The sequence below is a fragment of the Pempheris klunzingeri genome, chromosome 3 (genome assembly GCF_042242105.1).
Source record: "Pempheris klunzingeri isolate RE-2024b chromosome 3, fPemKlu1.hap1, whole genome shotgun sequence".
Classification (NCBI taxonomy): Eukaryota; Metazoa; Chordata; class Actinopteri; order Acropomatiformes; family Pempheridae; genus Pempheris; species Pempheris klunzingeri.
Window position 1 is genome coordinate 30,054,430 of NC_092014.1, and position 11,264 is coordinate 30,065,693.

The following is an 11,264-nucleotide window of genomic DNA, read 5'->3' on the forward strand; positions in this document are numbered from 1 at the left end:
TCCATGATGGTGGTGCTGCCGTACCATACGGTGATGTAGCCGGTAATTATATGTAATTATAAATTATATGTGGCCGGGGGTTGTTCCCCCTTTTTGCCACTGCTGGGCACTGCGCCAGCGGCGCAGGTACTGATGGCGGGGCGGTGCCAGGTGCGGCGCAGGTATTGATTGCGGGGCGGTGCCAGGGGAACTTTTAAGTTCAGGGCTGTGGCGGCAGTACAGGTCTCTTCCGCTCTTTGCTGACTCCTGTGGTGACTGGTGCGGCGTGGCAGCGCTGTGTGGCGTGGCAACCCCTTTGTTTGGTGCGTGCACCGTGGGTTGGTGATTCCCATTCGGGCACCCTGAGTTTCCTCCCGGGTGAGTACCCTGCCGTCTTTCTTCCTTTCGGTTGCACGTTAGCGTGTGTGGGAATCACAAGATCTCCGCTCCTTTCAGCGCGGCTGACGGCCGGGGCAGGGGAGAGAGAGAGATTCACTGGCGCACCACTGTGTACGGTCACTTGCTCGCTCCGGTACGTAAATTCCACGTTGTCTGCCTGCCCTTTTGTCTGCCGTTTGCCTTGCTAACACAGAGCGTAACTTTTAGGCTGTGCGGTTGAGCCAACCATCGAGGCCCACATCCTCCGGGGGCTTGGGGATTTGCTGCGCTGCTTGGAGCAACTGCCTGCCCGCTGCTATCAGCACTCCCTGGACTACACTGCTGTTTTGGTTCTGGTTATTTTTGTATTCTTCTGGTTTCTCTTTGTTTCGTTTTTGGTTCCGTTGCGGCGTGGGGTCAGCGCAGAGAGGACTGGTTCAGCGACTGACCGTCGCCTGGACCCGTTGTATAAGATAAGTGGATAATGGTGTCACGCACCGTCTGGAAATGCGTGGTTGTCCACGTTTGATTGTCTAATGATAGATTTAGTAATTTGTTTGGTATTTTGGTTTAATTTGTATTGTGTTAATCTGATTTGTTTGTATATTTGCATAAATTTATTTTGCTTTATTTATTGTTTTTTTAGTTATTAACTCATTGTTTTTTGGGGGTTTCTTTGTTTAGTCCACACCAGTTTTTATGTTTATGGGCATGTTGTATAAATCTGTGTTTTTTTGCTGCTTTCAGGTGCTGTGGGCTGACTGCGGCAGTTACTCCCTGGTGGTGGTGTGTTCTTCACGATCCCCTCCCTCCTTTTTTTGATTTTGTGTGCGTGTGCATTTGCAGTGTCACGGGTGATTCATTTGAGGGACTCCTTCTTCCTCCTTGGTTATCCTGCCGCATGGTAAGCCCCCAGCCCTGTGGTTTTATATTTTTCTGCCCATTTTATCGAGTGTTTGATCTGGTGTGTGATTTTGTTTATTTTCTTATGATCAAGTTTATTAATAAATGATTTTTGAAAACACGTCCTGCCCAGTGGTATCTGGCCTGCGTGGCTAAGTTCATGGTGACTTTAGATTAAGGTTTCCTGAGCTCCTCATGCCACATATGTTATAATTTCCGGTTTGGCAGAGCTTCTGTGTATTGTGCTGTCGATAGAGTCACTGCATTCTAATTTAATTAATCCTATTTTATATTTAATTTTTATGTCTAATCACCTGTTGTACATTGTTACGTGCCCCACGTATATGTGGGTTCTCTCTCTCTCTCTCCCCACAGGTTGCGCCTCTGCAGGAGAGGTGAAAGAGGTGTCCTTAATCAGTGATTAGCAGGAGTGTATATGAAGCAGTGGAGTGCTCCATCCACTCTCTCCCCCTTCTTTAGCCAGCCAAAACCAGCGTGAACTGGCGTTTGCTCGTTTGCTCGTCGTTTGATCAGTGTGATCTTAGACGCAAGTATAGGTTCCCAGTGGCAGTGGCCTACCTCTTACCTTCTTTTAGCAACTGCTTTTTCACAGTGTTCTGTTGCAGCTGGCTTGTCTGTTGGTTTTGCTCACTTTGAGGTGTGTGGTCATTTTGAGTCACTGAGGGTGTTCACTTTGGAGTGTGAGGTCACAGGAAGTGAGCAATAGGATATTGAGGTCATGTGACTAGTGGTAAGGAAGTAGGTGAATGTGGCTCTGAATGTTGTTTTAATCCATGCTGCAAGTTAATCCAGGAACATCTGCATATGTCTTTTGCCTGTAGTAGCATCGTGGGTATATACATGCTTGGTTTATTGTTACTTGTTACTTCAAATCAGTATATGTGCATACTTGTGTGTTTTTGCAAAGTTTGATGCCATGTTAGCATTTTCTGGTTGAAGATATGTGGAAGCTGTTGCGGCTAGAACATGTGCCACTTTATGTTGACTTGACTGGCCTATTTACAATACTATTTGCATATGTTAAAAGTAAGAAAATTATTAACCATGCATTTTTGTATGTTTTAGTTTCACCTTTCCTTGCAACATCATTGAACCTGTGGACAGTGGTCTTCAGAGTCTTGGTGTTAGGGAAGCGTTTAGCTGACTGCCAAGTTATATACAGCACATATAGCAAGGGCAGCACAGTGAAACCATGGCTTCGAAAGGACGAGACAATGCAGAGGACAACCACATCGTTGCACACAGCCTGTGGACGATCATCAGAGCAGTGCCAAAGCAGACATTCATAAGCAGACTATGCCGTGGAGGAGACATCATTAAAGATACGCTCCCACGCCTCATGTTCTTCAACATGCTTGAGCACAGCATCAACTGGGTCTGCTGCAGCTAGGGCAAGAGCGAGAGCAGAGCCAGCCAAAGCTCGTCTTTCGTTTGCAGAAGAGGAAGCTACACTAAAGCTACAACAAGCTAAGTTGGAAGCGTCGATTACCATACTTAACTACAAAAGAGACTGCTGAAGCTGCTGCTGAGTTAAATGGGGAGAAACATAGCTGTAGCTTAAATTTAGATGCAACTCCCTGGGAAGCAACACAACACACTGAACAATGTTATTGCACAAACCACAGTGCAAGAGGCAGAAGCACACTTAAGTGATGACGACGTTCCAGCAAAGACTGAGCTAAGCCAAAGCAACGACACTTTACCTTCACATCTCAAACCTGAAGCTGAGCCCTTCTTTCCAAATCAAACCAATACTGCTTCCCAACCATCTCATCTTACCTCACAGCAGCCTCACATCTATGAAAATGGATCTGTTCATGAGTCACGCAGAGTTAAGTTTGAGCATGAGCATGCTACTCCTGTACAACATCCCAGCCCTCAAACAGACAATAGCCGTCCTGGTCCCTTGCCATATTCTGTCTCCAAACTCTAATTATGACAACAACACGAGTGACTTTCTGAGATACCTTGCTCACCGTGAGCTTGTGGCTACAGGCTTACTTCAGTTTACAAGTTGACAAGCTGCAGAATTACAGGGCCTGGAAATGTTCTTTTCGGACTGCAACCAGAGGTTTGGACCTAACAGCAAGTGAGGAGATGGATCTCCTACTTAAATGGCTTGGTAAAGAGTCAGCAGAGCATGTTGAACAGATAAGAGCAATACACATCAACTATCCACAAACGGGGCTGGAAATGATATGGAACAGGCTTGATCAAACTTATGGCTCAGCAGAAGTGATAGAGGATGCTCTATTCAAACGCATTGATGCCTTTCCAAAAATAACCAACCGAGATTATTCCAAGCTAACAAGGTTAAGTGATCTGGTGATGAAACTTCAGGCAGCCAAGGATGAAGGAGACTTGCCTGGCCTCTCTTTCCTCGACACAGCAAGAGGTGGCAACCCAATAGTACGGAAGCTCCCTTTTAATCTGCAGGAAAAGTGGGTGTCAGTTGGTGCATCCTACAAGCAGAAACATCATGTTTCTTATCCTCCATTTGCCTGTTTTGCAGACTTTGTTCAGCAGGAAGCTAGCATAAGGAATGACCCAAGCTTTGACTTCATCTCTCACACAGATATGACTTCCAGGACCGAGAAGACCGCTTGGAAGCCAAACAAACAGCGAGAGATCTCTGTCCACAAAACTGATGTGTTTCCTAGAGCGAACTCTGATACTGGTAAGCCCCCCACAAGGTTTGATGACTGTGATAAACTGTGTCCCATACACAAAAAAACCACACCCACTACGAAAATGTCGCGCATTTTGGGAAAAGCCAATTCAAGATCGCAAGAGGTTCTTGAAAGAGAATAATGTGTGCTGTAAATGCTGTTCTTCATCATCACATATCGCAAAGAGCTGTAAAATTAAAGTACAATGTTCTGAATGTAAAAGTGAAAGACACCACACAGCTCTTCACCCTGGACCTGCACCCTGGACTGAAGAGGTGAGTCCTGCAACAGAGCACGGCAGGGAGGAAGAGGAAACCTCACCTCAGTCTCATGTCAACACTAAATGCACTGAGGTCTGTGGCGAAGGCCTGTCAGACAGATCCTGCTCAAAAATATGTCCTGTAAAAGTATATCCAGTGGGCCACAGAGACAAAGCAGTAAAACTGTATGCGATTTTGGACGAACAGAGCAACAGGTCACTAGTCTGTTCACAGTTCTTTGAAGTATTCAGTGACCCAAGTCCAAGTGCTCCTTACACTTTGAAAATGTGCGCAGGAGTAAAGTTGTCAGCTGGGAGAAGGGCCAGTGGCTACAAAGTGGAATCCTTTGATGGAACTGTTCGCATCCTATTACCAAGCCTCACAGAATGCAATGACATTCCAAATAACAGAGATGAGATTCCAACCCCCAGTGTGGCTCTTCATCACAAGCACTTGAGGTCAGTGGCACGCCTCATCCTGGTCATTGATCCACAAGCCCCAATCATGCTTCTCTTGGGTCGGGACATTATCAGAGTTCAGAAAGTCCGTGAACAAGTGAATAGCCCACACAATTTACCCTATGCACAGAAGCTGGACTTGGGGTGGGTCATTGTAGGCAATGTATGTTTGGGAAGTGTCCACAAACCAGACAGTCACCACCTACACCAACATGACAGACTCAAAACGCCCTACTAAAAATACAGTGAAATCCAGATTTCCAATCATCCCCTAACATGTTTGGAGGAGAAAATGCCATGTGATGCTGACCATCTGGGATGTGCTGTGTTTAAGCGGACAAAAGAGGATAATCAGATAGCTCCTTCAATTCAGGATGACATGTTCATGAAAATAATGGATGAAGGGCTACGTAAAGATCCAAACAACAGTTGGGTAGCACCACTGCCTTTTAAGAGCCCACGTCGGCGGCTTCCCAACAATAGGCCCCAAGCACTGAAACGTCTCATGTCTCTTAGATGCAACTTGGACAAAAAGCCTGAAATGAGAGCTCACTTTCTTAGCTTCATGGACAAGATGTTAAAAAATGGCCATGCTGAATTAGCCGCCCCTCTCAGTGAGGAAGAAGAACGATGGTACCTGCCAATGTTCGGAGTGTATCATCCAAGGAAACCAAAGAGCATCCGAGTGGTGTTAGATTCCAGCACCCAATACGATGGTACGTCACTCAATGATGTGCTGTTAACTGGCCCTGACCTGAACAACACACTGCTTGGTGTACTGATCCGCTTCAGACAGGAAGCAATTGCCTTTACAACAGATATAGAACAGATGTTTTATTGTTTTCTGGTAAGAGAGGGAGACAGGAACGTCCTGCGTTTCCTTTGGTTTCAAGACACCAACCTCTCAAAAGACACTGTGGAATATCGTATGAGGGTCCACGTCTTTGGTAATAGCCCCTCACCCGCAGTGGCTATTCATGGGCTACATCAGTCTGTTCAGGACAGTGAGTTCCACATTGACCCTGAGGTGAAACACTTTGTGATGCGTGACTTCTATGTAGACGATGGCCTGAAGTCCCCGTCTAAAGTTAAAGCTGCTGTTGACTCACTAAAAAAGACACAAGACATTCTCTCCAAGTCAAATCTGAGGTTACACAAGATTGCAGCAGATAGCAAAGAGGTCATGGAAGCCTTTCCAACCAAAGATCATGCAAGTGATCTCAAAAACCTTGACCTTGATGCAGACTTTCTTCCAATACAGCGCAGTCTTGGGCTTAACTGGAACCTCCAAACAGACTGTTTCCTCTTCAGTGTTTCTGATGAGACAAAGCCTTACACTTGACGGGGTGTCTTATCTAAGCCTCAACAGCCTCTACGACCCTCTCGGATTTGTAGCACCAGTCACAATCCAAGGTAAAGCTATTCTACGAAAACTCACTGCTGAAAATGGTGACTGGGATGCACCATTACCTCAAAGTAAGGAGGAAACCTGGACATCATGAAGAGCTTCTCTGACAGAACTGTCTAACCTTTCTATCCAGAGGCTTTACACCAAAACCTCACCCTCAGCAGCCATCAGAAAAGAACTGTGCGTCTTCTCTGATGCATCAACCAAAGCTATTGCTGCAGTAGCATATCTAAAAGTCACAGAAGCTGCTGGAAACAATCAGGTTGGGTTTGTAATGGGGAAAGCCAAGCTGGCCCCCCGCCCTGAGCACACAGTACCAAGGTTAGAACTCTGCACAGCTGTGCTTGCTGTTGAGCTAGCTGATCTGGTCTCAGCTGAACCAGACCTTCAGTTAGATGCTATAACCTATTACTCAGACAGCAAGATGGTTCTGGGTTACATTCATAATGAAAAAAGACGCTTCTATGTGTACGTCAGCAACCAAGTACTACGCATCCGAAGATCCTCCCATCCAGACCAGTGGCACTTTGTGCCCACCGAGCAGAATCCTGCAGATCATGCAACACGGTCCGTTGCTGCAGCCCATTTAAAAAATACCAATTGGCTGAGTGGTCCCAAATTTTTATTCACAACAGAGCCAAAGGTCCCAGAGAGCACTTGTGATCTTGTTAATCCAAGTTCAGATCCTGACTTCAAGTGTCCACCCTAAGCACCACCATATAATCCAAGTGCCTTGGTTCTCAAAGATTCACCAAGTTCTCCTCATGGAAGTCACTAACTCGTGCTGTTACTCGTCTTGTACACATAGCCCGTCTGTTTAAAGCAACCTCAACAAAGAACAAATGTTGCAAGGGCTGGCATTACTGCAAGGCAGAATTCACTGTGGAGGAATCCAATGAAGCCTCAGCAATCATCGTTAAAGTGGTACAGGACAAGAGATTCAATGCATTCAAGAACACAAATGGATTCCCAGAAGCAGTCCTCTTAAAGATCTGGATCTTTTCATTGACGAACATGGTCTTCTGAGAGTTGGAGGCTGGCTCCACCATTCAAGTCTTGATCAGAGTGAGAAGACTCCACTGATCATTCCTGGAAAGTATCACATTGCAACTTTGCTCATCAGACATCACCACGAGCAGATTCACCATCAAGGTCGGCTCTTTACTGAAGGAGCTGTCCGTTCAGCTGGCTTTTGGATAGTTGGAGGAAAAAGAAAAGTGAGCAGCATTATTCACCAGTGTGTAACTTGCAGACGGCTGAGGGCTCCGCTCAGCATCCAGAAAATGGCCAGCCTCTCTGCAGCTCGTCTGTCAACAGACCCTCCCTTTACCAATGTTCAGTGTGCAAGGACCAGTTAAGGATATTCATTCAGACAGTGGCACTAACTTTGTGGGTGCTTGCAAAGACTTGAAGATACCCTCTAACATTCATAACACAACAGTCAAGATTTACTTGTCGGACCAAGGTTGTTCTTGGACGTTTAATCCTCCACACGCCTCATTTCGGCGGGACATGGGAGAGGGTGATCGGTTTGGCAAGGAAAATTCTGGACTCTGTTTCTGCAATTAAAAGACAAACTTACCCATGGAGTTCTGGTGACTTTCATGGCAAAAGTGGCAGCCATTATCAATGCCAGGCCTCTAGTTCCTGTGACAATGGATCCTGATGATTCTTTCATACTCACACCATCTGCCCTCCTCACACAGAAGGTCAACATTGTTCCAGCTCCTGCAGGGGAGTTTGGAGCTTCAGACCTTTACAAATGCCAGTAGCGTCAAGTCAGCATCTGTCCAACATATTCTGGGACAGATGGCGAAAGCAGTTCCTCCCTACGCTGCAGCCACGCAAGAAGTGGCAGTCTACTTATCCAAACATTGAACTAGGAAGTGTTGTCCTGGTTAGGGACAGCCAAGTGCCAAGAAATGAATGGCCTCTTGGACTGGTAACACAGACCTTCCCAAGCAAGGATGGGAAGGTGCGCCAGATCGAGGTGAAGATCATTAAACCAGGAGGGACTGCACTTTTCCTTAGGCCTGTCACAGAGACAGTACTTCTTCTCTCCCCAGATGTTTGTTGTTAAGAATTTGTGTAGTGACATGTAACCACGTCAGACAGGGAGTGTTCTGTTGCAGCTGGCTTGTCTGTTGGCTTTGCTCACTTTGAGGTGTGTGGTCATTTTGAGTCACTGAGGGTGTTCACTTTGGGGTGTGAGGTCACAGGAAGTGAGCAATAGGATATTGAGGTCATGTGACTAGTGGTAAGGAAGTAGGTGAATGTGGCTCTGAATGTTGTTTTAATCCATCCTGCAAGTTAATCCAGGAACATCTGCATACGTCTGCATACGTCATACGTATGTACATGCTTGGTTTATTGTTACTTGTTACTTCAAATCAGTATATGTGCATACTTGTGTGTTTTTGCAAAGTTTGATGCCATGTTAGCATTTTCTGGTTGAAGATATGTGGAAGCTGGCTAGAACATGTGCCATTATTTATGTTGACTTGACTGGCCTATTTACAATATTATTTGCATATGTTAAAAGTAAGAAAAATATTAACCATGCATTTTTGTATGTTTTAGTTTCATCTTTCCTTGCAACATCATTGAACCTGTGGACAGTGGTCTTCAGAGTCTTGGTGTTAAGAAAGCGTTTAGCTGACTGCCAAGTTATATACAGCACATATAGCGAGGGCAGCACACACAGTTTATCAGCTAGTTTAACAGCTAACTTGGCTAAGCAGTCAGCTTAGCTTCTCTTTCTCCCTCTTGCTCAGGGTGTTGTATTTAGTAATTCCTCTGCCTCCTTTAGCAGAAATGAGTAGTTTGTGTAGTTTATTTGCTGTGCTGGAGGCTTTGTAAATTGGAAATGCAGTTCCGCACCATGGAATGCAAATCAGTAGCTGCTGTAGTTTGCCAGTAGCCAGTGCAGGCCGACCTAGCATAGCTCAATCAATCTTTATTTATATAGCGCCAATTCATAACAGCGTTATCTCAAGACGCTTTACATAAACAGCAGGACTAGAACAAACTCTTCAATCAAGAGAGAGACCCAACGATTCAGAAATTCAAAATTAAGGATTCAAGAATCCCCACATGAGCAGCATTGGATATTGGGCAACAGTGGCAGGAAGAACTCCCCTTTAACGGGAAGAAACCAAGTTAGTAGCGGACATGAGGCATAATCATGGAGAGGAAGAGGAGGATAGAGGAGCCCAGTGCATTATGGGAGTCCCCCGGCAGTCTAAGCCTATAGCAGCATAACTAGGGGCTGTTCCAAAGCCTGAGCCAGCCCTGAACTATAAGCTTTATCAGCCTGGGCTGCCTGACTGTCTGAAGGAAGCATAGCACTAAGCAGAAGCCCATGGACCACCACCACCCAGTTCAATGCAATGCAGCCTCTAGCCTGGGAATCCAAATGCAGAGGGTTGTGTCAGGAAGGGCATCCAGCATAAAAACTGTGTCAAAGTTAATATGTGAATCAATTCTATGACTTCCATCGATTGGTCGAGGCCCGGGTTAACAACGACCGCCATCAGTGCTGTTAACCTACAGGGCAAAAGAGTATGGACTTTGAATGTTGGGACTATGACAGGAAAAGCTAGAGAGTTGGTTGACATGCAAAGGAGGAAGGTGGATATACTGTGTGTTCAGGAGACCAGGTGGAAGCTCAGGAGCAGGGTTCAAGCGGTTTTATCATGGTGTAGATGGGAAAAGAAATGGAGTAGGAGTTATCTTGAAGGCGGATTTTGTTAGGAATGTTCTGGAGGTGAAAAGAATGTCAGTGATGAGTTTGAAGCTAGAAATTGAAGTTGTGATTTTCAGTGTTGTTAGTGGTTATGCCCTACAGGTAGGATGTGAGTTAGAAGAGAAGGAGAAATTCTGGAGGGAGATGTGAGTGTGAGTGATGCAGAGTATCCCCAGAAGTAAGAGGGTGGTGATTGGTGCAGACTTCAATCGACATGTTGGTGCAGGCAACAGAGTTGATGGGGAGATTTGGTATCCAGGATAGGAACACAGAAGGACAGATGGTGGTAGACTTTGCAAAAAGGATGGAAATGGCTGTAATGAATACTTTCTTCCAGAAGAGGCAGGATCATAGGGTGCGGAGGTAGGAGCACACAGGTGGACTACATGTTGTGTAGACGATGTAATCTGAAGGAGATCACTGACTGCAAAGTAGTGGTAGGTTAGAGTGTAGCTAGACAGCATAGAATGGTGGTGTGTAGGATGACTCTGGTGGTGAGGAAGATGAAGAGGACAAAGGCAGAGCAGAGGACGAAGTGGTGGAAGCTGAAAAAGGAAAAGTGTTTTCAGGGAAGAGTTGAGACAGGCTCTGGGTGGTCAAGAGGTGCTTCCAGATGACTGGACAAGTACAGCTATTGTGATCAGGGAGACAGGTAGGAGAATACTTAGTGTGTCTTCTGGAAGGAAAGTAGATATGAGGAAGTGCAGGAGTGTATACAGGGAAAGAGGTTGGCTAAGAAGAAGTGGGACACTGAGAGGACTGAAGAGAGTAGACAGGAGTACGGGGAGATACAGCGTAAAGGGAAAGTAGAGGTGGCAAAGGCCAAACAAAGGGCATACTTGTATGCTAGGTTGGACAGTAAGGAGGGAGAGAATGATTTATACAGGTTAGTGAGGCAGAGAGATATGGCGCTTTTCCATTACAGTTTTAGCTCTACTCGCCTCGACTCGCCTTTGGGTCATTTTCCATTACAGTTGCGTACCACCTCAAAGTGGGTGGGGTCGTCATAGCGAGGCGGCCCGAAACTCCAGTGGCGTAATTTGTATGCAGCACAAACAAACACAACTAAGGACATGGAGTGTTTGGTGTGCGTGTAGCCGTTTACCTCGTTCACAGAAATAATAAAAACACACGGTCGCTGTTGCCAGGGATTTAAAAATGGCGGGTTTGATTCTTGCGAACGAGTCGCGTGGTCGAGTGGTCTGCAATATGTTGACCCCAAAGTGATGTGTGCTACATCAGTCATTCCTACAGTTGAAAAAGATGCAATTGAAAGTGACTGTGATGGTGACTGCTCAGATAGAGAGTACCAAGGTGAAACAGGCCATTTGCCTGCTAGACTGCTGAATGGTGAAGCAGATGTGACCTATCTGGAGGATGAGGAAGATGTTAACCCGATAAGTCCAAACCTACCCCCAGAAAAGCATGACACCCTATTATGGC